At 37.3% G+C, this 15,933-nt stretch overlaps 1 non-coding gene across 1 annotated transcript; it reads left to right on the top strand.

Annotated features, from left to right (window-relative positions):
- The first annotated feature begins 7,918 nt into the window (after window positions 1-7,918).
- Gm23041 lies at window positions 7,919-8,024 on the top strand. The gene has a single exon (XR_003949158.1). It is a non-coding gene; the product is annotated as a U6 spliceosomal RNA (small nuclear RNA).
- Window positions 8,025-15,933: the final 7,909 nt, after the last annotated feature.

Below are 15,933 nucleotides of genomic sequence, written 5' to 3'. Positions count from 1 at the left end.
GAGAGTAGAGATTGCAAACACCCAGCCTCTAAGCTCATTGCCGATATGGAGCTCACGAATTAAGCTGCATTTTCAGTTAGTAAAAATATAGATTATGGACATCCTCTTTGTGAATGTGTTGGTGTGTGTGTGCGCATGTTCACACACACACATATGTATATGAGTGGGTACATTTGGAGACTAGAGGTCAATGTTAGATATCTTTATTAATGGTGTTTCACCTTATTTTTTAAAGAATATCTTTTATTCGATGACAATTTCAAACACATAAAAAGTATATTGAACATATTTTACCCTAGTCCCTTCCTCATGCTCCCCACAGGAACCTCCAATATTCCCCTATTTCTCCCACCCCAATCTCTTTATACCTACTTCCCTGTTTTTTTGGGTTTTGGTTTGGTTTGGTTTTATTTTTTTGGGGTTTTTTTTGGGGGTTTTTTGGTATGGCTGGAAGTAACCCGCTGAGTTCAATCAGTGGTGTCTGTTAGGATATTGACTGATCTTGTTGGTTTAATTTTGTGCAGGTTTTGTTCAGGTAACCATATAGCTGCAGGGAGTCCGTGAGTGGAATGACCTTGTAATGTCAAGAAGAAAGCCTCTCATAGCATCATTTATCATCTCCCAGATCTCATATTGCTTCTACTCCCTCTTCCTAGGTTTCTCTGACCCACAGAGTGGCTTAGGTATGAGGTGTGACACAGATGTCCCACTTATGGTTGAGCACTCAAGACTTATTATTTTTAGCACACTGACTAGTATTGAGTTTCTGCATTATTTGCTAACAGATGCATGGAGAAACCTCTCTGGCCAAATTTGAAGGTGACATTAATGCATGTGTATAAACATAAATATGTAGAAGGAAGTTTGATAACACGTGCTTTTAACAAGTAAGCGTAGAAAGATTCTCCTCTAGAGTATATGGCTTCCTGAGTCATGAATGTGTGTCCCAGGTTTAAAGTTCCATGCAAGACTTTCTTCATGTGCAGTTGGCCTCAATCAATCCAAAAGTGGTTAGTTAACATATAACCTTCATGCCACTGTTCAACTGGTGGGTATATCTCATCTGAACAGAAGGTATTATGGCATACAGGGCTTGCCACTGGATAACATCATTAATGACTTTTCTCCTCGAGAGGTGACCATGGCATTATTATGCATGGACCACAGGGAGCAAGTTTGGGGGTCAGTTCTGACTCTATTTCTCTATGTGTTCAATATGTGTGCAACAAAAATGTGGCAACTTTATCAGGAGACATTTATCACCTAGTTCTGATGGGAAACCAAGAGCAATGGCAATAGCTTGAGTTGTTTGGGGGATTGCTTAATACTTCCCAATTAATACCTTGTAGAAAGCATTCAATGCATAGCAATGAAATTTTCTCATTACCCATGTCTTCTTGGGGAAGTACTATCCCCTCCATGCAGAAAAATACTTGAGATACAACTCCTCCATTAGCTTTCATTTTATCAAGCAATACTCAGACTCATTAGAAAGATTTGATGAGTACTACCTTAACATCTTATCCATAATACCAAAGATAGAATATTTAAGTATGTAGAAAAATATGTATTAAGAACATATCTTGATACAAATGTTAGAAAATATAGTCAGGTAAACATAGGAGAAGCTATAATTCTAAAATATAATGAGATTTTATGGCGTTTTATGCAAGGATGATAATGATTATTATTGTATACAACTAGGGTGTCCCACAGAAAACTTCTGTAGAAAACACCACAGATCAAACACCTTAACCTGAACATGAAAGCTGCTCTCTTGCCAGTGCGGTAAGAACCATATCAAGCAGGATCTGGGATTAATAAGTAAGGTGAGGAAGGAGGAAAAGTCAGACACTGTGCTAACACCCATTTTGCACAAAATGAAGAAGAAAAACTGAGACAGAGGACAGAGGAAGGATACGGCCTGTATTCCAGTGGTGCTGTTGCCTGTTAGTCCTCTTACCTCTTCTGAGTTGTTTTCAGCCCCTTTTGCTCTATACCTCCTGCTGTCTTGTGCTCAGCTATAGCCGCTGTGGCCTAGACCACCACAGAGAAGATGATATAGAATACAAGCTTTAGGGACAGCCAGAAAAGGGCCTTTGGCTTCATACGCCTCTGTTGGAATCCTGTCTTCTATTTTAAGTGACTGACCTCGTTGGGTTATTAAGCAAATACAATTCTATTGGGATAGTTAACATGGGATAAAACTAATATAAACTACCATTTATATAGACCTGTAGCTTACCAAGCCGTTTCTCATTTCTCACATTACCTAATATAGCAGCTAAGAATAATTACCTCTATTTTGTAGATGATGCAAGTATTAATTGTAAATAAAACATGGAAGAAAACAGGACAAAAATAAAGGATCCATTTTCAAAACTGTTGGTCCATTTATCGTTTATTTCACAAGTAGCTAGTCATGCCAGATGCAACAAAAGTCAGGATATATGTAACATGTTAAAAAGTCATACAGCCTTAACGTAAAGTATAGAAATGAAATGGTGGTCTGTTTTTAAATCAAAAGAAAATTGGGAATCAAAAAGGAAAGAAAACGGTAGGGAGGAGAAGTAAAGGAAAAGAAATGGGGAGTAAGGAGAGAAAAGGAGAGAGAACAAGGAAAAGATGAGTTTGTTCAATTACCCAGGCAGGAAACTTAGAGCTAAGGAAACTAGATTTTTAAGACACAGTAACAGAAACACTGGGGAAGTTAAAGGAGATGAAAGATTAGAATAAGCTTCTTTCCCAGAGAAACTCAGATAATAACAGACAGCGCAGAGCCAGGTGAGCCATATGAGGAAAAGATGGTTCCAGGAGAGAGAGAGAGAGAGAGAGAGAGAGAGAGAGGGAGAGGGAGAGGGAGAGGGAGAGGGAGAGGGAGAGGGAGAGGGAGAGGGAGAGGGAGAGGGAGAGGGAGAGGGAGAGGGAGAGGGAGAGGGAGAGGGAGAGGGAGAGAGGGAGAGGGAGGAGAGGGAGAGGGAGGAGAGGGAGAGGGAGAGAGAGAGAGAATCCTAATTCCATAATAGATAGAGAAGTCTTTAAACATAGATGAAGATAACCTAGGACCCAACAAGGAATTGTGAGTGGAGGCCCCTGAGAAGCCATAGAACACTAAGAATCACTCTTTTGTAATAAGAGTGATCATAAGATAGGTATGTGCCTCATTGGGACCAGAAAGCATGGATAACAGAATATGGATAAAGATTGCTCCACAACTGTAGCCAACACTAAAGTAAACAGGTGATCTTTAACAGAATTCATTTGTAATACTGTTTTCCATATTCTCAACTGATAGAAGCACAATATTTATTTAATAGAGGTTATTGAAGATGTTCATACTTCCATTTAATTTTTTGAAACTACAAATCAAATCATCTTTCTTTCCTTCCCTCTACCCAACCTTTCCCAACTCCCTGCTTGTTCCCTGTCAAATTCATGGACATTTATTTTGGTATTATAGCATATATATAAATGCATAAGTAATAAATTCTATTCAGTCAAAGGGTTTTGATTACACTCAGTAACATAAAAAGATATTTGCTGACACTACCATTATATAGTGTCCTGAAAGGTCTATAAAATGCAGTGAGAATGGAGAGGAGAAAATGAGATCACTTGTTATTAAAGATAAAAAGCTTGTGTTCTTAGGAAACTCCATCAGTCACCTGCAAAGCTACTCCTTAGAGTTCAATGGTACAAATGAACACAAGTAATGCCTTAAAAGTGAATGGCAGAACCCCTATGAGAAAATACTGAGGAAAATAATGGCGACTTTCAGTAGACAATTCTTTCTTAAACATGGGAGATAACTAAATGTATCTTCAAATAAAGATATTAGTGAGTTAATTAAATATAACTATGCTGAATCAAAGTTATCTATAGACTAGTCCATCACTTACAGACTCTCTTATATTTAGTGGATTTAATTTGTTTTCATTTTGGTTTTTTTTCCTTGAGTTGCTTTTTGTTTTGTTTTTGAAACTATGAGCCACCATTGATAGTCACTCACTATAGGCTTTGTATTTTCCTTTGTAGAATATCATGTAAATATAGTCATACACGTTGTCTTTTTGTGTCTGGTCTGTTCACCAAGCATAGTGTTTGTTAGTTATAAAATACCTCTAACTTTAACTAGCAGTACTATTTGTATGTGTTGTGTCTATAGCAGAATTGATGTTACGGAGTCATCACTGGCTTACCCAGTGTGATTAGTAGACTTCTTATTAGAAAAGGGGGGTGACAGGGAGGAGGAAGGGGAAGGGGGAGGGAGAACATGGTGCTTGAATATAGGAAGAGCTTCTCTACATTATGTGGATCAGTCAGTTCTACAGTTCTCTTATATCCCATGGCAAAAGAGAATTAACCCAGAGGAGGCCAATTAAAATATGTGAGCCCTTTGAAATAAGGGGGAGTTCTAAATAGCTGGTTCACACAGAAGTCAGAGATTTAAAACACTCAGTGCATTTGCTTATCACTAATGTCTTTAAAGTTGGAGTGGGACTCTGTTCTGCAGTACAGGGACTGATAACATTTGAGGGCAACACCACATAAATGCTAAGAGAGGAAAATTGCCGTCCAGTGATAAAGCTCCAAGAAGCTGTGTTTGCCAATAATCTGAAGATACTGGGGAGACTCTTCCACAGAACCTTAGGAAAAGAGCCTATCCTGGCCTTTACCTCTGTCTTTGTCTTGGGAGTTGTGAGCTGCCAGGATGTTTGGACTATAGACTATAAACTAGCCTAAGAGGGCTGTTTTAAGCCACCGAGGGTGTACTGGTGCATTATGCAACAATAGAAACATATTATCCCTATTAATCTTCAGCACACATCTGGGTTGCTCTGTTTAGGCAATTCTGAACAAAGCTCACACTGAATGTGGACACCTTTGTATGCGTTTGTTTTATGGAGATGCACAGAAGTAGGCTTGCTTCATACTCTGTAGTCATATATTTTTTTAACAAAACTCTGCCAGTTGTTTTCAAAAGTGCCAGTCCTCTTCATTTCTCTACCTGCAATGTAGTTGCCCTATGTTGTGACCCTGCCTTATCTTCTCATTGTTCATGATGGACTTTTCCATCAGTGTGGTAGTGTCCTTATGGAATTGTAGAAGTGCCAGCCCTTCACCTCCACCCACTTAGAATCTCCAGCTGAGACAGAGAATTAAACGGCTGCAAAAGAGATGAAACAGAAGAAAAACTTCCAGAGAGCAATCTGTAAAAATGTACAGGACTTTTTATGTCCATGGGGACCTCATAGGAAAATAATGACCTCAAGAATTGAGCTAAATGCTTATGTGCATTAATTTTTAAGTACTTTAAACTTAATATAATCCTTATTTTAAAGTAATGGCACACTTATGGTCGGCAAATTCTTCCTATTTCAAAATAATCACTGAAAACATCATTTTCCACATTATTTTATATGTGTTCATTGAATGTATACATGTCTGTTAAAACCGTACTTTGGTAATCTGATATTAAATGTTAATGATGACTTTATTTATTGGAATATGGTTCGTGGTTTGTTATAAAATATATTATGTATATGATTGTCTTATCTTTAACTGTTCTTTTCCAAATCTTTTTATCCTCAAACTAATTTTTTTGAAATGTGTGCATTCTGCCTAAGAAAGCTTTGCTCTGAGCTGGAGAAGTCCTTTCTTCAAGAAACTTTTTAGATTTGGGGTTTTGCACATTATGTAGTTTGAGTGAATATCAGTGTTTTCTGCCAGGTACAATAGGTGGGATTCTAAGACTTCCATCAGTGTTTTTCATCTCTGTGTATTCACCCCACTTAAGCCTTGTATCACTAAACAAGAGGTGCTGTGGTCCTCTTTTTATGTAGATGACATCTTCGACTGGAAAATAGAGAAATTGTCTGGAGCCTTTACCCTGGTCCTCCGAATGATTTAAAATCAACAACAAATTCTCAGGCAGAAGATAAAGTAGCTCTAGAGAAGGTTAGTGTGAGGCTCTCCTCAGGAGAAGGAGAGGGGAGCAGAGACCAAGGACTATAGATTGGCTTTTCAAGACCCTGTGCTGCAATGTTCTCTTACCTTTTAGAAAAGGAATATGAAACTCCAAAAGACTTTCTGCTGTCACCTAATATTAGAAGAAATGCTGACTTAGAAATCAGAATGATTTTTTCCCAGTTCTGCCTCATTGTGTCTCCCATGATAAACTTCTCAAGTCAGATATATATAAGACGCTACTATCAAGGTCTAAATATTCCAGTTTCTTGCAAGAGTGCAGCAGCACACAGTGCAGTGAAATCCTAAGCAAACACTTCAAGATGAGAGAATGTAGAAACTATCATGCGTCATACAGTGACTGCTACCTGCTATGGCTCTCTACCTAATGAAATATGAAGTAAGACACTTGGGTTGTACCAATGTATCCATGTATGGGTAAGTACCAAAGATTCAAATAGATTCATGCAGATGTTTCAAATTCCCCTATGAAAATCCAGTTCTTTAGAATTAAGGGAGTTGTATTAGAAGGCTTGTGTCTAGTTCACTTTCATAGCTAGGACTTTTATATGAAGAAACATTTTTTTTTTTTTTTGTAGACAGTAAACATACAGAGTTCCAACTGCCTCTGTCTCCCCAGTGTGATATTTAAGGCATGTACCAGCACACTCATATGGGATATTTTTCAATTTACACAAAAAGCCATCCTTCTGCTTTAACTATTCTAAATTATTCATTTTTTAATTTATTTTATTTCTAATTGACAGATAATTATACAGACTCCGGGAACATGGTTGTCATATATAAATAAACCTCACTTATTCTTTCACATATTTAAAAATTTTGACAAAAAAACACATACCTCATTTTCATTTCAATCATTTAATTTTTATAAGTTGGCACATAAAACTGGTTGTATGTGTTTATTATATACATCATGTTTATTAATTCTTTTAGTTTTTTCAGATTATTATATGATTATGACATTGCCTCCTTCCCTTTCCTCCCTTCAGACACTCCCATATACCACTCCTCCTGGCTTTCTTTCAAATTTGTGACCTCTTTTTCATTAATTTTTTACATATTTTTTACATACATTTGTGGATGTGTGTATATATATGTGTGTAGTCACACGTACATAGTCCTAAATACATAAATAGAATTGTTCAACCTGTATTATTACATATATGTATGTGTTCAGAGCTGACCACTTGGTACTGGTTGACTAAATGGTATACTCTTCTTTGAGGGAGACTATTTCTTCTGATCTAAGCATTCCTTAGTTACCTGTATCTCTTTGTGGAGGTCCAGGGCCTCTTGGGTTTTCCCTTTCCACTTGAGCTTGTATATGGGTATCCATTTACAGCTGACATTTGTCCAGTTATGTTGATGAGATTTTATGTATTTTGCTTCTAAAATTACATCTTTCTGCCTCCTGTTTCACAATGATCCCTGATCATTTGAGTGTGGGAGTTGTTTTGTACATGTGTCTATTAGAACTCATGTGTTGAATTATGTATACATCATAAATAGTATTTACTGAGGCCAAGATGTTCATAATTAGAAATTGTGGCTGCAAAGATCTTCCTTCATAGAGGATAAGGAAGATACAAATTCCCAATATAGAGTGAACATTCCTATTATAAAACTGAAATGCAAAATTCAGGAAAAATAAAAATCCAAAATTGTAGGTAAAATTACATACATGCATATATGTTCATATCTATCCATAACAATGGTAATATATATTGTTACATATATATGTAAATACAATTTGCTGACCCCATTTACTCTTGCTTATTTATGCATGTGTTTACGACTGATAAAATAAAATTTCTAAGGTTATATGACAAAGTAAAAATATTGTCTATGTATGCTATAATTAATAACATCTAATATTTGGATTAGTAATATAATAGTTTCAAATGAGTTCTTTAAGAATTGGTAACTAGTGCTTGCTTTGGCAGCACATATACTAAAATTGGAACAATACAGAGAAGATTAGCATGGCCACTGCGCAAAATGACAGGCAAATTCATGAAACATTCCATATTTCTGTAATGTAAATAAAGAAAATATCTAAGTTCTTTCCAGCTTCTGGCTATTGATACAATTTGCAAAACACATGAAACTCAAGAAGAACGAAGACCAAAGTGTGGACATTTTGCCCCTTCTTAGAATTGGAAAGAAAACACCCATGGAAGGAGTTACAGAGACAAAGTTTGGCGCTAAGATGAAAGGATGGACCATCTAGAGACTGCCATACCTGGGATCCATCCTATAATCAGCCTCCAAATGCTGACACCATTGCATACACTAGCAAGAGTTTGCTGAAAGGACCCAGATATAGCTGTCTCTTGTGAGGCTATCCCGGGGCCTAGCAAACACATAAGTGGATGCTCACAGTCAGCTATTGGATGGATCACAGGGCCCCCAATGGAGGAACTAGAGAAAGTACCCAAGGAGCTAAAGGGGTCTGCAACCCTATAGGTGGAACAACAATATGAACTAACCAGTACCCCCCTCCCCCCAGAGCTCATGTCTCTAGCTGCATATGTATCAAAAGATGGCCTATTCGGCCATCATTGGAAAGAGAGGCCCATTGGTTGTGCAGACTTTATATGCCTCAGTACAGGGGAATGCCAATTTCAAGAAGTGGGAGTGGGGGGGGTATGGGGAGCTTTTGGGATAGCATTGGAAATGTAAATCTCTGTATAGTGCTTTGGGTTTTGAAATATAATCAGAGATCCATTTATTTTCCTCTTTTTAGCCAGTTGCAGGAATATGCTGATGCCACAATTTAAAACTCTCTGAATATGGTTTTGTTTACTTGTTTCTTTTTCAGAGCAAAATGTGTTGAGTTCATGTATAAGGCATTCTGAGAACTTTTGGATTCATAAAATGTTTACAAATTTCTCATTTTGCTGACATAGTTCTTAAAATATATAGTCTATTAAAATATTCTATAGTGTAAAAATTTAGAAACTTATAAAACTCTTCACATTTTCAGTGAGATGTAGGATTGTACATAGTCTCATTGGCACTAATAACATTTGCAAACACAAATGGGCTTTTCTCATGAAAGTCAAATTTAGAGTATCTCAAATTAGTATAGATTGATTAGTCTCTTTGGGAGTATATAGGGGTTAGGGTCGTAGTAAGGTGGGGAATATCTCTGGGGAGAAAATTAATTTGACTTCCATAGGAATTGTCTTAAAAACCTTTTATTCAGACAAGATTTTGTTTAGAATCAGTGCTTTAGAATGTGCTACCTACAAGCCAGGTCGTGGTGGTGGTGGTGGTGGTGGTGGTACACACCTTTGACCCTAGCACTTGAAGGCAGAACCAGGCAGATCTCTGTGAGTTCTAGGCCACCTGGTCTGTGCAGTTCCAGTACAGCTGGACCTACATAGTGAGACCTGTCTCAACAAACACATAAGCAGATAATATGCTAACTAGAAAAAAGTTAGAGGAGCAAATTTATTACGTTTATGAAATAAGCAAAGGTCTATACTTTCTCCCCTTTCGTTACGGTTATTACATCTCCATAACCTGATATTCTACTGATCTTATTTAATAAATGGTGTTCAAAAATACACATCAAATGGCCAGCTATGAAAATTGTTTTTAAATGGCACTTAAACTTTTGGTCCTGTTTACTTTTCCTTGGTTATCCATTATCACTATTCTTTTCTATCATGGTTTTCCTGTTTCTTGACAACTGGCAAGCCTAAAATGTGTCAGTGTTCTATTATTTTCAGTATTTTCAGGTCCCCCTAAATGATAATTTCTCTGTTATCAATACAAGGTAAGATAGGTCTAAACGCTGCTCATTTACTGTTAGTTTATCTTTAGAGTGTCCATGCAAATAGCAGCTTCCAAGGCAGACATACATAAAATTTTCATTTAGACAATTCTCAGTGACTCCCTTCCAAGGCTAATTGTAAGAGTAGGTACAAGCCAGGCATGGTGGCACACACCTTTAATCCCAGCACTTGGGAGGCAGAGGCAGGTGGATTTCTGAGTTCGAGGCCAGCCTGGTCTACAAAGTGAGTTCCAGGACACAAAGAAATCTGAATAACAACAACAATAACAACAAAACCCAAAACAATAATGTATTAAGGGCCATATTGGGGGCTATTTTACATGGCACATGTAAGTAGGCATTTGCCAAACTCTGAGTGCAATTTCTAATACATGGTAATGTAAAATTAATATATTCGCATCCTTTATCCTTCTCAGGTCTCTTTCTTTCCTTGTCTCAAACTCACATATATCCTTGATAGGCTGACTTGTGTTGTCAAAAATCTGTGTGAGACAAGGTGCTTCATAGATTGTTTTTCTCAAACACTTTAAAATGTTTTACGGTCTCTATAGACAGAAAACCCTCCAGGATCCAGTTGTGAGCCATGTTCCATGAAAATTCTTTCGTGCTCATGTGTGTGAAAATGGAGGATGTCCCTCACGATGTCTTTGTTTGCTATTGATCATAATTTTGAGATATTCAGTGACTGTCCGTTCCAGTTGATTTCACTTACCTAATACTTCCTAGTCATTTTAGCATCAACCTCCCCTCCCCAGTTTCTTTTACTGACACCTTTTGTGATGTTGCGGTGAACTTTTCTTAATGCTTTTTTTTTTTTTTTCAGATAATTTACTTGATAAAGTTATTTTTAAAGCTAAGTTATTTTTGCAGAGAACATTTGCTGAGAATATGAAGATATCTATTTAGGGAAGATCTGTGTAAGTAATAAAGTATTTTAGGAGGGAAAATGCCAGACAGTGATTTAGGGCTTTATCTGCTGCCAAGTAGAGCTATGCATGTGAGAAAAAGCCTCACTCGCCTTTATGATTCAGTTGATGTGAGTCCCTGGACTCACCTGAGGACAGCAAAATCTGAACAAAAACAACAAAAAAGAAATTATTTTGTGCTCATGTGTGTGAAAATGGAGGATGTCCCTCATGATGTCTTTGTTTGTTATTGATCATAATTTTGAGATATTCAGTGACTGTCTGTTCCAGTTGATTTCACTTACCTAATACTTCCTAGTCATTTTAGCATCAACCTCCCCTCCCCAGTTTCTTTTACTGACACCTTTTGTGATGTTGCGGTGTTTAGGGCTTTAACTTTTCTATTTCTTTTAAAAATGGACCCACAAAGACTGAAGCAGCAAGCCTGTAGCCTTTACCAGGTCCTCTGTGTATATGCTATGTGTATATGCTATGTGTATATGCTGTGTGTATGCTTGGTGTTCTTGTGAGACTATCATCTGGGTTTCCTCATAACAAACTTTAAGATAGAAATGAGATGAACCACAGTGAAGCATTTCTTCTCATTTGTCTAATGGCCAGTGAAGTTGGAAAGTCTCACCTTGTGTTAAATGGTCATCTTTTGAGAACTGTCTTTTCATGTCAGGAGCAACTTTAATGTTTGTGTTGCTTGATTGTTATTTAGCTGTCTTTTTATTTCTTTGCATATTGTAGATATCAAGCATCTGTCAGATGGAAACTTACCCCATGTTTTTCTCCCATTCTATAGGCGGTCTCTTATCCGATTAGTTGTTCCTGCTAATATATCTCTAAATAGTTCCACAGCAGAGTTTTATATAATATTAGTGTTTGAGAATTATGGATTTTTCTTAACAAAGACTAAATACAGAAAATCGGACAATAATAGTTTTTCAAAGAGGATATATTGGACAGCTAGTGAAAGATAGGAGAAGTTTTCAAAGCATGTGAATCAATTTAGTTTAAACATAAAAAACCTCAACATTTAATATGATGCGGAAAGTCAATGTTCTAATGATTCCCTTTAAATAATTTATGCTATACACACATATATGTATATATAGTTTTTCTGTATAATTGATAGGGAGAATTGATTGAAATTTTATTTCAAATAGTATATCAAATATTATATAAAATGTTATAGAATTATATTAATATAGAATGTTAATGTAGATTGTCTAGTTGTAACAAACTATGCATGTCATTTATATATACTATTTATTTCTCATTAGATGCTTAATTCATTTCCTACATCCCTTGATTTATATTTAATTTTGCGAGCTCTCATCTATAAAGTATTATTCTTCACTATATACCTTATTCATTTTAACATTTTTCATGCACTGACAGAGAAGTCACAATGTTGTTTTGTTTTGTTCATAACATCATTTTGGTATAATGGATCTGAGCCAAAAGGTGTGGTGGAGAAAGTTTCTGGAGCAAGCAGTGGCACTTAATTTGCATTCTGTATGTCATTAAGAACTGAAAGAGTTATAGTTGGGTAGAAAAGAGCAACAGGTTAAGGCATCCTCCTGTTTGTGTGTGGGGGTGGATGTGTGTGGGTGGGTCGGTGTGGCTGTTGGTATTCTAGTGGAATGCAAAGTTTAATAACTATTCTTATACTTACATTTGTTCACAGACCTAAGGATATCTGGTGACAGATGATAAGTGTTTGCCTTTCTTGTAATAAAATGAGAAAATGTTAAAAATTCTAGAAAGCAAGACTTATGCAAATTACTCTTCTAAAATGTAACTCTAAGCTATAGCTTGAAGCTTAGTTCTAGGTCTAACCACAGTGAAGTTCAGTGAAGCCCATCACAAAGAAATGCTGTATGAACCCAATCCTATCTGGTATCACGGGTTGGTGGATTACAGCACGGGAACTGCATTAGTCAGGAGGCTGAGTGTAATCATCACCCTACTTCACACCTCTGTAGAAAAACTTGGATAACAACTCTTTGTTCTGGGATCAGTGCACACCACAAAGAAGGATTCATTTTGGAGAACCGCCATAGTAAGCTCTAGTACCCCACAGCAGCCAAAGGTCCTATGCATAAGCACTGGTTTACACGAGGTGCTTTTGAACTGATCTAGCACCATAAGATAATGCTGTGGTAAATCTCCAACCCAAATAAACCCCAGCAATGAAAACACAACTCAATTAATATGAATACAAGCTGTGTGCCTAGATTGGCCAAGTCTACCACTACACTACCATCTTCCCCATCTGTATGACCCCTAATAACTTACAGTTTCTCCAGGCCAAGTGCTTCTGCTCTGCTTTCCTTCCACCCCCTCCATTGTCCTCTCTCTTCCACTCTTTCTTTTCTCTCTTTCTCCACTTTTAGCTCAACTTTTTTTTTTTTTTTTTTTTTTTTTTACAAATTAAGGTGGGAAGAAGGTTTACAGGAAATCACCTGAGTGCTGACTCATTTTGTTCAAAAACCTTCCAAGGAGAACATAATTAGCATCAAATTACAAATAGCCCCAGGGCTATCCACAACAGGCTAATGCTTTGCTACTCTTCTCAAACTGTGCAAGAGTGGAGCTGAGGCAGACCAGAATAAATGGATAAGGGACTACTCCAAACTTGGGCAATGTGGGATGATATAAGACTTAGTTTACAATGAAATTTAGTACTAGGCTAGGAAGCCCCAACAGTTGAAATATCCTGTAACAATTGAATATCTTCATGCTTGGTCCTGGCTGGATAGAGAGGGTCTGAAACAGACTATACCTACGGGATCAAAAGAAGGCATATGGCTCCAATGACTGTCTATTTTAACTAGCATTACCCTTGAGTGGGTACAGAGTTCGTTAGCCAAGCCACATCATCAGTAGGCAAAGCAGAACATTGTTGGTCTTGTAGGATCGTTGTGTGACACAGAGGTGTCATTGGTTGATACACATGTAGCATATGCACCTGGAGCTGTTATATTCATGGTCACTCTGCCCAGATTCAGTCATAATCCCAAAGTGGCTAACGAACCAGTAACTGTTAGCAAGGTATCTGGGACTACCCTGGACTCAGGGACAGGCTTGAGGGTACAGGCAAATGTAGATGCATTATTTTGTGATGGTAGAGTTTTCTGGTTCCTTTGGTACAGTACTTGAACGGAATAGTTAAGATAAACCTGAGCTTGGATCTCTCTCTACTACTAAAGTCAGAGGTAAAACAGCAACAGTAATCTGTAGGGCGGCTTGTGGTCCTATAAGGTACTATATAGGAAGTGGCTACGAAGTTAAAAACAACAACAAGAAACAAAACAAAAACAAACAGAAAGCCAAAACTATAAGCAACTTGTATAAAATTATTGCACAGATAGTTACAATCAAACCTCAATCAGCAAATCTGGAATAGCTGCAGCATTCTTTAATGCCCATTATTAAACATCTATGCAACACTGGATGCCAACAACAGACATTGTCAGAAAACCAAGGCCTTGCCTAATAGTCAAACTACGATGCTGGAAATAATACTTAGCATGGTAGAATGCTCCTTTGGAGAGTTTGAAACAGCTGTTTTAAAGAGCTACATTGAGAAGAAAACAGGCCATCGAGGAGAAAGCAAACTAAAAAGTCCCTGCAAACCAAAGGAGACATATATCAATGTGAAGACACACTCTGTACAGCAAGAGGAAATACTTGCAAAACGTTGATATGCTTCCAAAATATATATTAAACAGAAACAATTCAATAGCAGAAACAAACTGACTTTTAAAATGGACATGAGACTGAATAGGGATTTAAAAAAAAAAAAAAAAAAAACCAAAATCCTATAAATGCATGGCAGGCACGGGGAAACATGTTCACCATCTCTAGTCCTCTGAGACATGCAAATCAAAAGCACCAGGCAATATCACCTCACTCCAGTAAGAATGACTATTATCAAAAAGACAAAAGAGACACACTGGCAGCTCTGTACACTGCTGGGGGGGAATGTAAATCAGTGGGGCCATTATGGAAAACAGAATGAAGGACTGTCAAAGTTAAAAATAGAACCAGGAAACTTATTATGGGGGCATGGATCAAAAGGAAACGAAGTTACTGTATCAGAAAAATGAACCACTGTATTCTGATGCTCATCACAGCACTGTTCGCAACAGCCAAGAAATGAAAACAAGCCCAGTGTCCATCAACTGATGAAAAGTGAAGATATTCCCAGTGTCCCTATGCACAGTGGAATGCTTTCTGGCATGTAGAGCAATGGAATCCTATGGTTTGCAGCACTGTAGATAAAAGTAGAGATCATACTTTAAGTAAAATAGACCAGGCACGGAAAGCCAAGTATGCCATGATCTCCCTCAGATATAGAATCTAAAAATATTCAGTCTCGCAGAAATTAAGAGTTGAATGCTAGTTACCAGGAGCCTGAGTAGATGAGGGATGTTGGAAAGATAATGGCAAATATTGGATGGGAGAAAGGTTGTCTTGAAAAGCTAGAAGAAGAACTTTCAAAAGAGTCTCTGAAAAATAAAAATCATTTGAAGAGGAAGATGTGTTTAGCTTGGCCTAAATATTATACATACCACACTCGTCATTCCTCGGTTTCTTTTAAAATTTAATTTAATATTTTACTAATTCACTTTACATGTTTGTTTTTTTAAAGAAGTTTTAAAATGCATTAAAAACCCAGCAGGTGGGATATGTGAGACTATGTTGAAGAATTGCAGGTAAATCACATTGGCCTGAAATGAGCACTCCAAAAATTGGAGGCATGTCTGTTATATAAACAAACCTTTTGAATTTATTTCCATTTTCAAGCAGTTTAGGGGCTGTGACTATTTTCTGTAAATAGTCACCCACTTAGATTATCCCATTCACAGCACATGTCTGTGCAGGAGGGAGACTTTCTAATTGTGGCCTTTGCAAGATGGTAAAGCAATTGGTACTCTCCTCCACGGACTTATTACTGGGTGTTTCTATGCAAGACTGGCAGAAAATTGTTCCATGCATGATTTCCTTTGGAATTAGTCAGCCAGAAGAGAACTTACCACAATGGAGAAAGACTTTTTGACAGTTGCCAAGGATGCTTGGACAAGCCAAATTTCCACAGCTTTCCACAGGGGAATCCTCTCACATTTGTCATTTCCTAAATCAATCAGTGTCCTCTTAGGTTCTCTGACTTTACCAATGGCAGATCTATTGTCTGTAGAAATACTGAGAGCCTGGCAGATG

Source organism: Mus musculus, chromosome 10 (assembly GCF_000001635.26).
Source record: "Mus musculus strain C57BL/6J chromosome 10, GRCm38.p6 C57BL/6J".
NCBI lineage: Eukaryota > Metazoa > Chordata > Mammalia > Rodentia > Muridae > Mus > Mus musculus.
Note: the sequence above shows the minus strand (reverse complement) of the source record. Positions and strands in the feature narration are given on the sequence as shown.